General features: G+C 37.9%; 2 protein-coding genes across 7 annotated transcripts in view; one reads left to right on the plus strand and one right to left on the minus strand.

The window, feature by feature from the left end:
* SLF1 (SMC5-SMC6 complex localization factor 1) overlaps positions 1-10773 on the minus strand; it is a 77682-nt gene extending 66909 nt beyond the window's left edge. The window contains exon 1 of the mRNA XM_032404001.1: positions 10244-10773. The gene's annotated coding sequence lies outside the window, so the exon portion shown is untranslated. The remainder of the gene's footprint in view (positions 1-10243) is intronic.
* The window catches only part of KIAA0825 (KIAA0825 ortholog), a 396162-nt gene continuing 390031 nt past the window's right edge, over positions 10471-16601 (plus strand). For 5 of the 6 annotated variants that reach the window (XM_032403995.1, XM_032403993.1, XM_032403999.1 and 2 more), the window contains exon 1: positions 11227-11305. The gene's annotated coding sequence lies outside the window, so the exon portion shown is untranslated. Of the gene's footprint in view, positions 10513-11226; positions 11306-16601 lie in introns of those variants that run through there. The other variant, XM_032403994.1, reaches the window with a different exon arrangement.

The raw sequence follows: 16601 nt of genomic DNA on the forward strand, positions 1-16601 counted from the left end.
ATTTATGTAAATAGAGACCTTAATCCACATGTAAACGTAGTTCATAAAGCATTTGTATTTGAACTGGCACATTTAATAAGCAAGAAAGACACCTCACAGTATTTTTAATGAGAATACAGGGTTTTGTTTACCTGACATTAGAACTTCAGAACTGATAGCATCTTAGAGAAAATCTAGTTTATTTTTATAGATGAGGAAAACAGGGACTACAGAAATCGGTTATTTTCCATTTCTCTACCAGTTTTGTCACTACAGCTGTAGATTAGTGTTTAATTAATGCCAAAGAGCAAAAGCAGTTGACCTCTTTAAAGACAATTAAAAGGAAACTAAAAATTATACCTGTTTGAGCCCAGGAATAGTAACAGACAACTGGTGACAAGTATTACATTGAACAAGACAAGTATATAAAGACAAGATTTACAGAAATTCTATTGTCAAAGACGGAGTATATATAGATACTAAAAACATATGAAGTACATACATATATGTGTTTATGTAAAACCTCAAAGAAAGTCTCAGAAAGTCTCACTATGACAATTTCAGGCATTACTCAGGGTTAAGATGAACCTTTATTTCCTTTGCTTAAGGTTTCTAAAGAGGAGTATAACATCAGCTAACAGTACACCTGGTTTCTCTACCCTTCATTACTGCTTGATTTGGGAGAAGTTACTTGACAGGACTAAATGGATATGCTTTGCTAGACATATCTGTATACTCGCAAAGACAGTTCATATTAATGCTTTCTGACATGTCCTAAGAAGCTGCCAGTAGTAGTCCAGCAGGCTCATGGGTAAATGAATTCAGAGATTATGTATGAAGAAGCACCCTGGAGTTGCACAAAGCTACCTCCTCCAAACCAATTTTTATTCAGTAAAAAAGCTGTTATTTTGACCCCAAAACATCAGACTTTCTTATTTCTCTATTGGCTCCAGGAGAGGGAAAGGGATATAATGCATTAACCCTCTAAAATCCTAAAACTGAAGATACATAACATAAAGTGTATTTAAGGATAAGGGTCTTCAGTGAAACATTTTTTAAAAGTTAAAAGGTTCTGGAGCATCTGGGTGGCTCAGTTGGTTTATCAGCCAACTCTTGATTTCGGCTCAGGTCATGATCTCAAGGTCCTGGAATTGAGCCCCAAGTTGGGTTCCATACTGAACAGGGAGTCTGCTTGAGGATTCTGTCTCTTCTCCTTCTGCCCTTTCCCCTGTTTGCACAGCGCACGAGCTCTCTCTTTCTAAATAATAAAATAAATCTTTAAAAAAATAAAAAGTTAAAAGGTTCTGGTACAAAATTATAAAATGCACATAACAGAGCTTGGCATCCTATGAAAAATCACTTATGTAAACTACTATCATCAGTACATAAAACGTAAGTGGCTTCTTGCAGAAGGAATTCTTTCCTGTATTAATCATCAAATTTTTTAAACCAATTTTATGGGATATATGACATAGCTCCTGAATTATAATATCCGTTAATAAAGAGACTGGTAATACATAAAAACTTTACAAAGAATATGCTGTTACTTGAAATAATGATTTAGTCTGATGCAGAACACATACTAACACATATACAATAAAGCTGCAAGTGGATTATAAGGCGTATGACCAAAACAAAGGAGAAATGTTGCTTCTATTAATTCTAGGGATGTAAATAAGTCCTTTAAGCAAATTTCCTTTAGAAAATGGTAGGTCCTCCTTGAAAAAGAAAAGCAACCTGGAGGCATCACAGTTTCGGACTTCAAGTTATATTACAAAGGTGTGGTGATCAAAACATTACGGAATTGGCACAAAAATAGACACATAGATCAGTGGAAGAAAATAGAAAACCCAGAAATGAACCTACAACTATAAGGTCACATCATCTTCAACTAAGCAGGAAAGAATATCCAATGGGAAAAAGATGGTCTCTTCAACAAATGGGAAAACTGGACAGTAACATGCAAAAGAATGAAACTGGACTATTTTCTGATATAATACACAAAAATAAATTCAAAATGGATTAAAGACCTAAATGTGAGATCTGAAACCATAAAATTCCTAGAGGAGAACACAGGCCATAACCTCTTTCTAGATATGTCTCCTGAGGAAAGACAAACAAAAGCAAAAATGAACTATTGGTACTTCATCAAAATAAACTTCTGCACAGCTAAGGAAACAATCAACAAAACTAAAAGGCAACCTAGGAATGGGAGAAGACATTTGCAAAGGACATATATGATAAAGGGTTAGTATCTAAAATATATAAAGAACTTATCAAACTCAACCCCCCCCAAAATAATCCAATTTAAAAATGGGCAGAAGACATGAATAGACATTTTTCCAAAGAAGACATCCAGATGGCCAAGAAACACATGAAAAGATGCTCAACATCACTGATCATCAGGGAAATACAAATCAAAACTACAAGAAGATATCACCTCACCCCCGTCAGAATGGCTAAAATAAAGAACACAAGAAACAACAGGTGTTGGCAAGGATGTGGAGAAAGGGGAACCCTCTTGCTCTGTTGGTGGGAATGCAAATGCGTGGAATCACGCTGGAAAACAGTATGGAGGTTTCTCAAGAAGGAAAAAATACAACTACCCTATGATCCAGGAATCGCACTACTAGGTATTTACCTAAAGAATAAAAAAAAAATACTAATTCAAAGGGATACGTGCACCCTGATGTTTAGAGCAACATTGTCTACAACAGCCAAATTATGGAAGCAGTCTAAGTGTCCATCAACTGATAAATGAATAAAGATGTGGTATATAAATATGCAAATATATACATATAAATATATAAATACATACACACACAATGGAATATTACTTGGCCATCAGAGAGAATGAAATCTTGCCACTGGCAACAAGATGAATGGAGCTAGAGAGTATTATGCTGAGTGAAAGAAGTCAGTCAGAGAAAGAAAAGTACCATATGATTTCATTCATAGGTGGAATTTAAGAAACAAAACAAACAAGCCAAGGGAGGGAGGTAGAAAAGAGAGTGAGGCAAACCAAGAAAGAGACTCTTAACTATAGAGAACTGTTGGTTACTAGAAGGAAAAGATTGGCGGGGGGAATGGGTTAAACAGGTGATGGGGATTAAGGAGTGCACTTGTGAAGAGCACCAGGTGATGCATGGAAGTACTGAATCACTATACTGTATGCCTGAAACCAATATTACACTGTAAGTCAACTGTAATTTAAATACAAACATTTAAAAAAATAAAAAAGAATTAAAAAACAAAAAAGAAAATGGTAGGTCCTTTAAGAAATACTAGGTAAGTGAAATTCAACATATCTGTAAATATCATCTTGGTATTCTAATGGAAAGGCAACCTAATTGTTTTTATATTTCTTGTAAGCCACTTTTATCAGAGGAACACAAGTGTTTTAACCATATTTAACTTACTACATTTATTTTATGCATATATTCTAAAGTTTTAAAAAGCTATTTCAGAGGCTATTTCAGGAAATGTTGCCAAAAAAAGGTAAGTTTAATTAGCTTTGAAAACCTAAAATCGTGGGAAACCTGGGTAGCTCAGTTGGTTAGGTGTCCAACCCTTGAATTCAGCTCAGGTCATGATCTCAGGGTCATGAGATCAAGCCCAGAGTCGGGCTGCAGGCTGGGCGTGGAGCCTGCTTGGGATTCTCTCTCTCTCCCTTTCCCACTGCCCCTACCTGTGCCAACCCCCCGCACTCCAGTGAGCTCTCTCTCAATAAATAAAATCTTAAAAAAAAAAAGTAAAATCTTGCCTGGCTATTCTAAAATACTAACATACAGAAACTACTGTTAAATAATCAGAATATACATACAGAAAGCAATGAAAAAAACTCAAAGGTAATGCTATCATCCAGAAAGTTTTAAAAACTGTCCTTTAAATTTATTCTTCTACTTCCTGAGAACTAAATGTATGTTATATAGAACTGTAAGGGGAAAAAAGTTATTATACTATATTCCTCTTTTAGATCAAGTTAATTAACAGCTATTTTACAATTTGAATGTTTATTATTAGTGACATTTTAATACATTTTGATGTATAAAATATTAAGTGATTTGGATGTGTATCATGTAGTTTTTATCTTAAATCATATTATCTTTATAATGGAACAAAAACACCCACTTTGTATATTTAACAGCATTTTCTGTCAAAGCAAGAGTCCACAATAAAATGAAAGCAGGACCAAATGTGCTTAATGGTAGAAATCAGGAAAGCATTTTTTTTTTTTTTTTAAGATTTTATTTATTTGCAAGAGAGAGAATGAGAGACAGAGAGCATGAGAGGGAGGAGGGTCAGAGGGAGAAGCAGACTCCCTGCTGAGCAGGGAGCCCGATGTGGGACTCAATCCCGGGACTCCAGGATCATGACCTGAGCCGAAGGCAGTCGCTTAACCAACTGAGCCAAATGTGCTTAATGGGAGAAATCAGGAAAGCATTTTTAATGCAATTTCTTTCCTCTGAGTAACAAATATGAAACTGAAACTAAACAAGCAAGAGGAAAGGTAAGAAATAAAGGTGAAATAAAAGGATGTCCTGATTCAAACATTATGCAAATACAAATATTAAAAAACAAATCAGGGGCGCCTGGGCGGCTCACTAGTTACGCGGCCAACTCTTCGTTTTGGCTCAGGTCATGGTCTCGGGGTCCTGAGATCTGCCCTGTGTTGGGCTCCAAGCTCTGTGAGGAGTCTGCTTGGGATTCTCTCCCTCTCCCTCTGCCCCTCCCCTGCCGTGCACTCACACTCTCTCTCTCTCTCTCAAATCAATCAAACAATCAATCAATCTTTTTAAAAAACCACCATATAGGGCATTTACTCCCAAGTTCATCAGAAAAACTGGGCTGTTGGCTAAACTTTCACAGAACTGTGAATCGTAGTGATGGCACACAATAACTAGCAAAATTTCTTAAAAACAAATTCCATTAACCTAATCAAATAGTGTCCTATAATCAAATGATCTGCTTGAAGTAACAGTTTACAATACATTTAGCAATGCTTTTTAATACCACATCCTACAACAAACTTACAAGCTGGATCACAAATCTAATTCATAGATATATGAAAAAAATAATAGCTATAAATATAGAAATAGACACAGAGATACATGGATAAAGTTATTTATATTTATAAAACTGGCAGTATAATGGTTCTTCTTATGACCCTGCAGTATTAAGAAAACAAGAAACAACAGCCTGATATGCCAATGAATCCAAAGAGAGCACTATATAATATGGTTTAATACCTACTAAAGACGCAAACAATTCAAAGTCCTTAAAAATAGGGTCAAGTTTTGTGTGGGTGGTATGTTCTGGGATATGGGGATCAAGGGCTAACTGCTAGAAGTCTTCTAGCACAAGAAAGTAAATACACTGCAATATAATTTTATCATTGGTATTTCTAGGGAAATAACTTTTTCTAGAACTTGTAGGGGGCGTTCCTTCAGGCATTCATCAGAACATACTATCCTAACACAACAAAAAGAAAACAAAAATGATAGCGTTTTTTTTTAAAGTTAAAGGTTTTATCTTTACTGTCAAAAAGTGAAAAATTATATACTAGAGTCTTCGTTACAAGAAAATGCTTCTGTTTTAATTTTTTAAATGTTGTAGTAATTAAAAAAATATTTAGTTACTTACCTCGAACCATATAATACACACAACTAAGGAGATAATGACTGTGAACAGAGCTGGCATTTATGCAGAGAAAGCAACTGTCTCTGTGGTGTGGACTTTCCCAAAATATCTCCCACATGGGCCTATCCCTGATGCCTGAAATTCCTCTGCAGTTGGTGCTAGTTAGAAATGCAAATAAACCTATAGCACTCATCATAATTAAGAACATTTTATTATGTACTAGCTTTTTAGGTCCTATGAATTCTTTACAATATGACACATAGCTGGAACATATTTGAATATGATACACAGAATATGCTGAAAAGAGAAGTCAGGGAAAAGTAGAGGCAGGAATACGGATGAATGCAAAGGTCTGGTTCAGGAAGGAGGATAAAAGAACAGGGTCTAAGAGTTGACTGAAAGAAGAAAGTGCTGCAAAAAACAGGGGCAGGGATGCTTAACAAGGTTTGTGGTAGGAAATGCTACTCTGCATTACAAGTGATTTTATCATCAGCCATAGGGTTTCACAGAACTTTGAAAACATAATGCACTCTGTAAGTTGTATGCTGATAACTAAGATAAATAAAGGATTTATTAAAAGGTTTATTTGTAATTAAGAACTAAAAATTCCCCCAAAGTAACTTTTACTGTCAATTGTAATTATTCCATGATTATAGAAAATTTTAAAAATACTAAAGTATATATAAGATTAAAATCACCTGTAATCCCTGCATCCATTAATACTACCGTTAACACCTGGGGGGGTAGGACTTAAAAGTTTTATGTATGTGTGTGAAAAAACATATATATACAACAAAATTGAGATTATTATATAGTTCTGTATCTTAATTTTTATTGAAAATTACATTGTGGGGCGCCTGGGTGGCTCAGTCGTTAAGCGTCTGCCTTCGGCTCAGGTCATGATCCCAGGGTCCTGGGATCGAGCCCCACATCGGGCTCTCTGCTCTGCGGGAAGCCTGCTTCTTCCTCTCCCACTCCCCCCGCTTGTGCTCCTGTTCTCACTGTGTCTCTCTCTGTCAAATAAATAAATAAAATCTTTAAAAAAAAAAAAAAAAGAAAATTACATTGTGATCATTTTTCCATTCCAGTGAATATTCTTCGTTTCAAAAACACCAGGTTGAAAACTAATGGTTTCTTTTTTTTTTTTTTTAAGATTTTATTTATTTATTTATTTGACAGAGACAGAGACAGCGAGAGCTGGAACACAAGCAGGGGGAGTGCGAGAGGGAGAAGCAGGCTTCCCGCTTGAGCAGGGAGCCCGATGCGGGGCTCGATCCCAGGACTCGGGGATCATGACCTGAGCCGAAGGCAGCCGCCTAACGACTGAGCCACCCAGGCGCCCCGAAAACTAATGGTTTCTTAATGTTATTCTAGTGAACTATTTTGATTTTAAATCTAAAGAAAATCATCTTTAAAAATTCCCTTTTCTTGAAAAGATGTATCAACCCTTGAATACAATCAATATTGCTGCTTTGAATTCAAGAATATTAAGATTTTCATGGTTTCTCTTATCTAAAGTGTTTAACTGGGAAAGTAAATAAGTGAAAAGCGTCAAAGTGTTACATCACTGTTTTAACCAGTACTGCAAAAGGTAGATACAAATCACCATATTCATATTGAGTAAACTACTATTTGGCTCTGAATGCTATAAACATCGAGTGGAGTTTAGGAATTCTGTACCCTCCTGGCCTAGGAGCCAAATTAGGCCTTTGGCTTAATTTCATTCAGCTGGCCTTTGGAAATTTTTCCTTAAAGATGTAGTGTCTGTTTCCTGTCTCATCCTTTAAAGATACGGAATACGTGTGTGTGCATGTATATATGTTATTGTGTGTGTGTACATATATGTATATATACGTAGTTATTTGATTGTGGTCTCCAGTGGCGATCTCTAGATGCTCTTACTTCAATGGCATTATTTGGGAAAGGAGCGGTCATATTCAGTCTCTTTGACTGAGGAGAGGGAGGAAATGGAGCAGTTGCAGCCAAGTGACCGTGGTGAGGAAGAAATGACAGGCTAAGAGGACTTACGGAAGTGTTCAATCTATCCAGTAACATTCAGTGAACAGGCTGAACTGGAGATGCTATTTTTATGGATAAAGGGGCCCTTAAGGAAGCGAGATGAAACAAGAGAGACAATGTTCAGGGAAAAAAGAATGGATAGACAGTCTATGTTGGTTAGCCATAGGGGATGAAAGTCAAATCGGCTTTAAGTTTGTATTAGGAACTCTGTATTACTTAACTATTTAGTAGGAGCATAAGATGTAAGGTTAAAAAAGCAGGAGTTCACTTTTATTGAGGACCTACTATGGTCTACGCAGTACATGTTAGCTTGTTTCCATACAGACAATTTAAGCGCTGTTTACCCTGCTCATACAGATGAGGATAGTGGGGAATCTTAGCAATTAAGAAACTAGCTCAAAGATACACAGCTAGCAAAATAGTGAAATCAAGGCTCAGTGCAAAGACCTGCCTGTTTCTGCAGAAGTGATATGCCTTTTCTACGATACCACTTTGACTTAAATTTCAGAATTTAGTCTCTTTTAACCATATTATAATTTTACAAAGTAATCTATTTTTAGCTAGTGCAAGAGAAAAATACACTGCAGGTAAAGGAATCTACTATGAGGGTGAGGAGATATTTAGACGAGCCATATTACTGAAAATATTTAAACATAATTATAAAAATAACTAATGTCTAAAACTTTAAAGCATTTCTAAGAACAATCTTAAGAGTGCCATTTTCTTATGAAAAAGGAAATTTTCATTATTTTCCTCTCAAAATGGATCTTGTATGAATTAATCACTAGACTAATTCATACGGACTTCATCAAGAATAACAAAACAGCCTATCTAAAGTAATTTCAATATAAAGGAAGTAAAAACTAAGTCAACCTCAAAGTTTCAGGGATATTTTACTTTCAAGCACTAAGATGTCCTTAGGAGATTAGAAATAGTACATACTACATTGTGCAGCATACCTTTTCCATTAGCATATTTATGATGAGTCAATTACAAGTGTTACATAATATTCCATTATAGTTATATTATTGAGAAATAGGGTTCTTCACTTTCTTTAGGTTTTATTATTCAGTCTATGAACATGGTCTATGAACAATGGAATTGTTCATTTTAAAAACTGTTTAAGCATAGACTATCTTAGAATAATTCATCAGAAAAACACTGTCTAGTTAATAAGGTTATACTATTGGTTTTCAAAAAAACCAATTGTTTTCGGACATTAGTGAATACTGTGGATACTGTTATGAAATAAATCATAGGTTTGAATTTTGATTATGAAAGGTAACCACATTTAACCACTGTTTCAATGACTGTTTCACATGATTTATGCTTTCTACTCTAAAGAAGAAAATATTAAATCATACAATTGAACCCAAGTCAATAAGGTGAAAAAAAAATCTGGATTTAGAAAATCTAAATCAGATCTAAAGGAGGCTGATTTGTATTATCGAAGGCTAATTGTCTTCACAATAATTTATACATTCAAGTATTTAAAACATCCTGGATCATTTAAATTAAGAATACTCTTTAAGTTAAACAATCAAATTAACTCCCTTATAAAAATCCACCCCCAACATTTACTTATGTACCGAACACCTGCAATACAGGTCAAATGTTCCTAAAACGGGTACATCTTGCACATCAATAGATACTTCTAGGAACTGAGGCATAACTTAACGACATAAACCAAAAAGTTCACAAGGCAATCTGTCATACGATACGTATGTTGCAAATTCAGTTTAAATCTTCATTCCTAAGGTCTCAACGAAAAAAAATTGGGGAGTAGGGAGAGGATAGTCATTCGTCAAAAAAAAGAGCTTGTCGCTTCCAAAACCAAGCTCCATGTCATTTCTGGGTCAAATCCTGATAGGGAGTATCCGTGACAAACCACTTTTTTTTTCAATATGTAATCAGAGACTTTGGAAGTGGAAGAAATCTCAGGACAATCACTTAGTCTTGTTCTCTGCCTTCAGGCAGCTGAGACATTATAACACCCAGGAACATACACCCTTCTTTAGGGAAAAGTGTGTGTCTATGTTTAAAGGCATACAGTAGCCGCAGAGATATAATCATTACCACTTGGATATGTTAAAAAATTCTACCAGGGAGAAAAGAATGACACCATTTTCCCCGTCCCTGGTAGGTGGGCCTGGGGGATCCCAGCCACCTGCACTGACGCTAAATTACGTAAAGCAGCCAAGAGACTCCGCGAGAGGCGTCCCAGTCGGTTCTATGGAAACGAGAGACGCGGTGGCCTAGCGCGTTCCTGGCAGGGGATCGACCTGCGGAGCTGCGCAAACAGGGGGCGGGGGAAGCCGCTCAAGCCTGCACTGCAGAGACGCTCGGCGGCGGTCCTAGCCGCGGCAAGGGCGGGGCGGGGCGGGGTCTGCGGCCGCAGCCCACCAACGCGGGCGCAGAGCTCCGCGAGTCCGGGCCAGTGGGAACGGATGGTGGCTGCTGAAGGCAGGAGAAGCGGGCACCGGCAGCGCTCAACCCCAGCCCCTTCCCAATCTCAAAGCCAGGAGCCGCAGAAACTTTGTGGGCATGGAGGAAACAACCCCAGAGAGTCAGGGTACACTGTGTCTTCCGAGCTGAGGCCCTTTACCTTCCCTGCCGGAGAGTCTGGGATGCTTCCCTCGGGTGGCGGTGGTGGCTGGGGAGACGACTGCCGCTGCAGCACTCGCCTCACTAATCCGGGCTCTGGGAAATAATTTCCCGCCGCGCGCTAGGCGGCCCCGGAAGCTATTGTATAATTTCCGGGTGGTTGTCAGTGACGCTCTCGAGCCGTCGTCAGGGTGGTCTGAGCGGGTGCCTGGCTGGATTCTGGCGGGCGGGCCAGGCTTCTGCTACGTCTGCGCCAGACTTGGGAGACTGGTAAGTGATTTTTCTATGTTGCCTCCTGGGCCTGATATTTCCAGCCGGTCGGGGAGCCGTGTAGCATCTTGGCAGGACCAAGAAGTGAGCGGGAGAGGGTTGAACCGGGAGGAGTCTTCATCCAACCCCATGGCGCTTGACCCTCTGCTGCTGGAAAAGGCCCTGGGATCCTGGCTTACTTCCTTCTTCACTAGCAATATCCGTCTCCAACTTGGAACTCGACGTCGGATCCCCAAGTGAGGCCGAAGACAATATATACCGCGACTTGTAGTACCGAGTCTTTTTTCCAATATTCAAGGAGTGTCATTACTCTCGCATTGGCAGGGTTTAGTCACCCTTGATTCCCGAGAGCTACTTTACCATCTTTGTCCTGAGTACTGTTTCCATTGACCTGGGTCGCACCTTTTACAAACATTTTAGACGGGGAATGAGGGAGTCGTTCATGTTTAGAATTAAACGTTCCCGCCGCTGTTGGAATTGGGTAAGAAGGGGCTTTGTTTTCCTGACTACCATGAGCTAATGGGCTTTACGTACACGCTTTAGCTTTTTTCCGGAAACCTGTGATCAAGAAGATGTACTTGTAGAACGAGTGCTCGCGCTCTGCTCCAGGTTTCCTAGATAATGAAGGATTCAGGAGAATTTGGGAGGGACGTCTGAGGTAACCACAATAGTTTTAAAGAGAAAATTGCTTCGGACAGAGGAATAATGTGAGAAAATGTGTTCTTTGAAACGAAGATTTGAACGATGTAGGGAACCGTGGCTACTTCTCTCTTGTGTAATGCAGTTTCTTCACGTAAGTAGTTTTCCCACTCTACCTTATATTTAAATCATCACTTTCCCCTAAAAGGCAGCTAATTTTGATTCCCCAGCCAGTTCCAAAAGAGTTCTCAAAATTACTGTACCATGAAGAAAAATGGAGTGTGTTCAGTTTAGAGTCCCTGATGCATTAGCCAAATTCCTTGTTACCTTTTGAGTAATGCAACCATAATGAGGACATCACATTGATACTCTAATCTTGTTGGATAATAGTTCAACCAACTTTTATAATCTTCTCATTTGGTCCCAATTTTGCCATGTTTATTTAATCTTGTGTTATTTCTCCAGTTGAAAGGATTGTAAATAATTTATGGGAGGCAGGGATTTTTTTTTTTTTTTGTATTCTTGCTCTTGATTTGTGTTCTTTCAAATTAATACAGCCAACCACTAATACAAGTAGCTACAGTTTGCCACGCACTTTACATTCCTTAAAGTTACTACTGTCCTATAAGAAAAATCATATTACCCCTATTTTGCAAACATTTTATACTGAGACTCAAAGACATTGTGACGGAGACTGAAAGACATTCTCACAAATTATATAACTAACTGACACAATTGAGATTTGAACATAGTCGACTGGACTCCAAACTTTGGCTCTTTTTACTGCTCTTTATACTCATAAATATCCCTAACATGAATCAGTCTTTTCACTCAGGTAAGATTGGATAGGTAATATGTCACATTCAAAAGTCAAATGGATAGCAAAACTTGAGTATAAAGAGATTTTAGGGATGTATTAATGGGTTAAGGAATTCCTTAAGTTAATGTATTAAGGATTAAGGAATGTGTTAAGTACTTAAGATATTACCATAGAGTAACTTTGACATATGCGTAATCCCGTTTCTTTTGTTGGCCAGTTTGATCATCATCACTCAAACAAATAAAATCTCAAGACCATCAGTGTATAGGTGACTCTAAGTCCAGAATATCAGACGTCTCTTTAGTCAGCTTTGCACGCACACGAGTGTGCACACACACAGACGTGTATAATGTGTATGGAGAAAAAGAAAAAATGAGTGAATGAGCACAAACTTCATAAACTCTAACTTCGTAATGCCTGTAAGGAATTGTTATTTACTGGTTATTAGGAAAACTTATATTTCATTCATGTAACCCTCAGACAGATGGTGCTTATCACACATTTTAAGGGAGTATCCTTAATTAAACATACCCATTCCAGTATTTTCTTTTATGTAGAGAAATAGAAATAGCCTAATTGTCAGGGAATTTACTAAAATCTCATTAAAATGACCAGTATTATAAATAATGTAGAACTTAATTATAAAGAATATCTTGTATAGACACAAGTATATATGTACAGCTTGTCTCAAATACTTAAATGCATTTTTTTTTTTTTTTTTTTACATTTATCAACTTCACTATCTGAAAGATACTTGCTTTACATATCCCATAGGTAGATTTCAGGGATGTTTTGTTTCCAATCAAATTTCAGTGCTTATGAAGATTGAGATTGTATCTGTTTTGTCTATTATCTCATATCCAGCATTTAGCTCTGTGTCTGGCATATAGTAGGGGCTCAATAAACATTTATTGAAGGAATGATTACTTTTTAAAATGTTATTTTGTAGAGAAGTATTTGTACGTGTTTTTTAAAAAAGGTCTTGCCATATAAATAAATGCATACTTATTTATCGTTACTCACTTTGATGCTGAAATGTAATATCCACTCTACATTCATCCATAAAATGCTGTGTGGTCACCTGCAAAGAAAACTGGACAGTGAGATAGGAGATAAGAGAATACCTAGCATTTATTGTTGATTACTCTCTGCTATGTAGTGTTTCATTTTGTCCTCACAGAACTATAGGGTAAGTAGTATTATCCTCGTTTTACAGATGAGAAAACTGAAACCAAGATAAGCTTTGTAAATCGTTCTATGTTACCACAGTCATTAAGTGCCAGAGCTGTGATTTGAGGCCGTTATCATAACCACTCTGCTATACTGCCTCCAATTGGATTTTAATCCTGGCTCACATAACTAGGTGTATACTCAGGGAAATTTATTTCTCTGAGGATCATTTCTCAAATATTCAGATTAATACTTGGGAGTCAGCTAAAGTCAGAGGATTTTACAGGTGGAAGGGACCTTATAGATCAGTTTACTGAACCCCAAAGGTGTTATCGATTAAAAATTTGAGAATATACAAAGCTAAAAGGAAAAAGACATGAAAAATTGCCCATGATTTTACTCCAGCCACAGCCTAGCACCTGCCTACTAGCCCTCCCCCCAGTCTGTTGATCTGGTTAGGGAGCAATCCTTTCCTTCCTAGTGAATGGACACCTGTGACTTAGGGCCCAGGCCCAGTCAAAGATGGGAGAGGACCCTGAGGGGCCATCTAGCTTCCTATTTCTGGGGCTCCACCCTGAGAGGACATGGATTCACATCGATGGCGTGGGGATTGGTTTATAAATACCTTGTTCTGACAGGGTGGGGGCTGGGCACTGGCACCTAGCTGAGATGGCACTAGGGGTTTTGGTTTGACTGGGGGTGGGGATTCTCTTAGGCTGTGAGGTCTTCTTGTTTTCTCCATGGCTCCTGCCCCTTTCTGTGATTCTGAGCAACCACCTGCCCCTCTCTGGGCACTAGTTTCCCCATTTGAAGTCACACAATGGATTGGTTAAGGGACATTTGGCTCTCTCCCATGAGTGGCTCCAGGACCTCCATGATGGGGTCAGTCATTGGTCTCCTCTTCCTGACCTGCTTGTGCCCAGATCCCCAGTAGTACTCCTTCTGGAAAATCTTCCATATGCCTTATGCACAGAAAAACAAAACAAACACCCCACCTGCCTTTCAGTATTTAAATACACTGCTGAGTTACTTCGACATCCGGCTCTGACATACTGCACACTACTGGTAGGCTATGTCTTTTTAGAGGCTGGGAAACAACCAGGAATTAATCATTAGAAATGATGCTTCTGGGGACTTCTGACTCACCTCATCAGGTGACTCTGGTTAAGGAAAGTGTTTGAGTGGTACAGTCAAAAGGCTGCAGTTGAATCAGATTAAAAAAAAAAAGGTAAAAATCAGCATAGTAATACTAAAAAGCCTCTGGAAGTGTGAAAAGAACACTGCCTCCCAGCCTCAACTGCTGATATGTTATTGGAGACAGGTTTTTGAAACAGAGCTCCAGCTATTTCCCTCGAAATTTTGGTTAAAGTACAAGTAGATAAGGGGAGAGGTGACTCAGGAAATTAAGTTGCTAGTAGTGTATAATATGTATGTATATGAAACATATATAGCTGTTTAAATCATTTGGTGGATTCCTTGCTGAATAACACTGTCAAGAAAATTAATTAAAACTAAACAGACAAAAGACATTGTCATTTTGATTAATTAGGGAAAGCAGTATAACGTAAAGCAGCTGAATTCAGAGAAGACCTGCATATGAGCTCAAATTCATGAACTTATTATATATGATCTGGAAGGAGTTACATTTGAGCCCCAATTTGTTCATCTGTCAGTGGTAATACCAACTTTACAAATTTATTAGAATTAAGTGTGATAGTGTGTGAAAGCACACAGGCATCAGAAAAAGTTATTAGGCATTTGTCTAGTTTTGTTGTGGCTTAACGTAATCTAATTGCTTTAAAGTAAGGTGGGGGACACCTGGGTGGCTCAGAGTTGATTAAGCATCCGACTCTTGATTTCAGCTCAGAACTTGATCTTAGGGTAGTGATTTCAAGCCCTGTGTTGGGCTCCACAGTGGGTATGGAGCCTACTCAAAAAAATGAAACAAAATAAAGTCTGGGGCTCCAACTGTGAAGTCAAACCATTCAAATCCCAGGTCTGTCTCTAATTGTGTGACTCTGGGAACGTTACTTTTCTGCTCTTAGTGTTTGTTTCCTTATTTGTAAAATAGAAATAGTAATAATGTGTTCATAACCCTTGTGTGAAGATTAAATAATGATGCATACAGTTTAATATGGTGGCTGGACTTGTAAGCGCTTTCTTTGTTGACTCAAATTCCCAGAGAAGCAGATGCTAAGAGGGGATTAGATGTGCTAGAGGCTTATTAGGGAAAAGGCCTATGAAGGATAAAGGAAAGGGAGCAAGAGTAGGAGAGAAGTGCCTTCAGGCCTCAATGCAGGTCAGACAACCTGTAAAGAAGAGAAGGAAAGAAAGTGAGAAGAATGTCAAACTGCTGCACTATTCGAAGAAAGCTTCAGCGGGCCAATGGGGAGTATGTGTTCCATGTCATCCGTTAGAGGAATCCCATGTCCCCACAGTGCTCAATATAATGTTCGCTATTTGTAAAAATAACTGATAGTTGTCACATGCTATAATTTACAAGTGTGTTTAAATTTCCCCTCTTGACTTTTACTGTCTGCCCCAACCTCTAAGAAAGGTACAGCCCCAGCCAGACAGTGACGTTATTAACATTTGAGGCACATGTTCTTAGATGAACAACTTCTTATATTTTATAGTATACTTTTGTTAGCCAGAGAGCAGCTAAGGAATCAAAAGTTCCAAATAACAATTGGAAATAAAACATTACCTAAGGAACTGATATTTTGACGTTAGGTAGTTAAACAATATGCTGTTTAAATTTCTAAATTCAGGTAGCCAATAAATGTAACAATCCCCAAAACCTGAGTAATGTTAATATCCATAGTTTGAATATTAGCCCAAACATGAATATCCATTTTTCTTCCTCCCAAAGATACTTCTGTGGTTAAAAAGATCATGATATTATACTTTTGTAGGTCACCCCTACTCTCTTTTGTTGTGCTTAATAAGCAATTGTAGACATCAATCAATTCAATGCTTTTCAAATGGCAGGTTATAATCCATCAAGTGAGTACTAGCCTGCATTTTTATTTTAGATGTACATGACTTTAGTATTTGGATATAAAATGTGTTTGTTACTGTGCATTAGAGTCGAATTTTAAAGAAGAGATTTAGACTAACTTTCGTATCTTACATAAGGAAATGAAGACTAAAGAGGTAGTTTAACTTGCCCCGATAACTCAGGAAATATGTGACTTGAGCCCAAAGTTAGGTCTTAAGAATCTAAATTTAGGGCTCTTTTTCATCATACTTCCAAGAAAAGACTTATTGTTTGCTCCTTTTAGGGGACATAATTACTCTATTTTCTAGTTGGTTAATATGGCCATCCTTTTCTGTCACTGACATTATTTGTTTGCTAAGATTTACTGAAAAGGCTCTTCTCTGACTCTGACCATTCAAAGAGGTTGTACAGCTGAAGTTGTTCCTAGCAGTTAGCAGCCATGCAACGTCACCTGAAATT

This window comes from Phoca vitulina, unplaced genomic scaffold (assembly GCF_004348235.1).
Source record: "Phoca vitulina isolate PV1807 unplaced genomic scaffold, GSC_HSeal_1.0 scaffold6, whole genome shotgun sequence".
Lineage (NCBI taxonomy): Eukaryota > Metazoa > Chordata > Mammalia > Carnivora > Phocidae > Phoca > Phoca vitulina.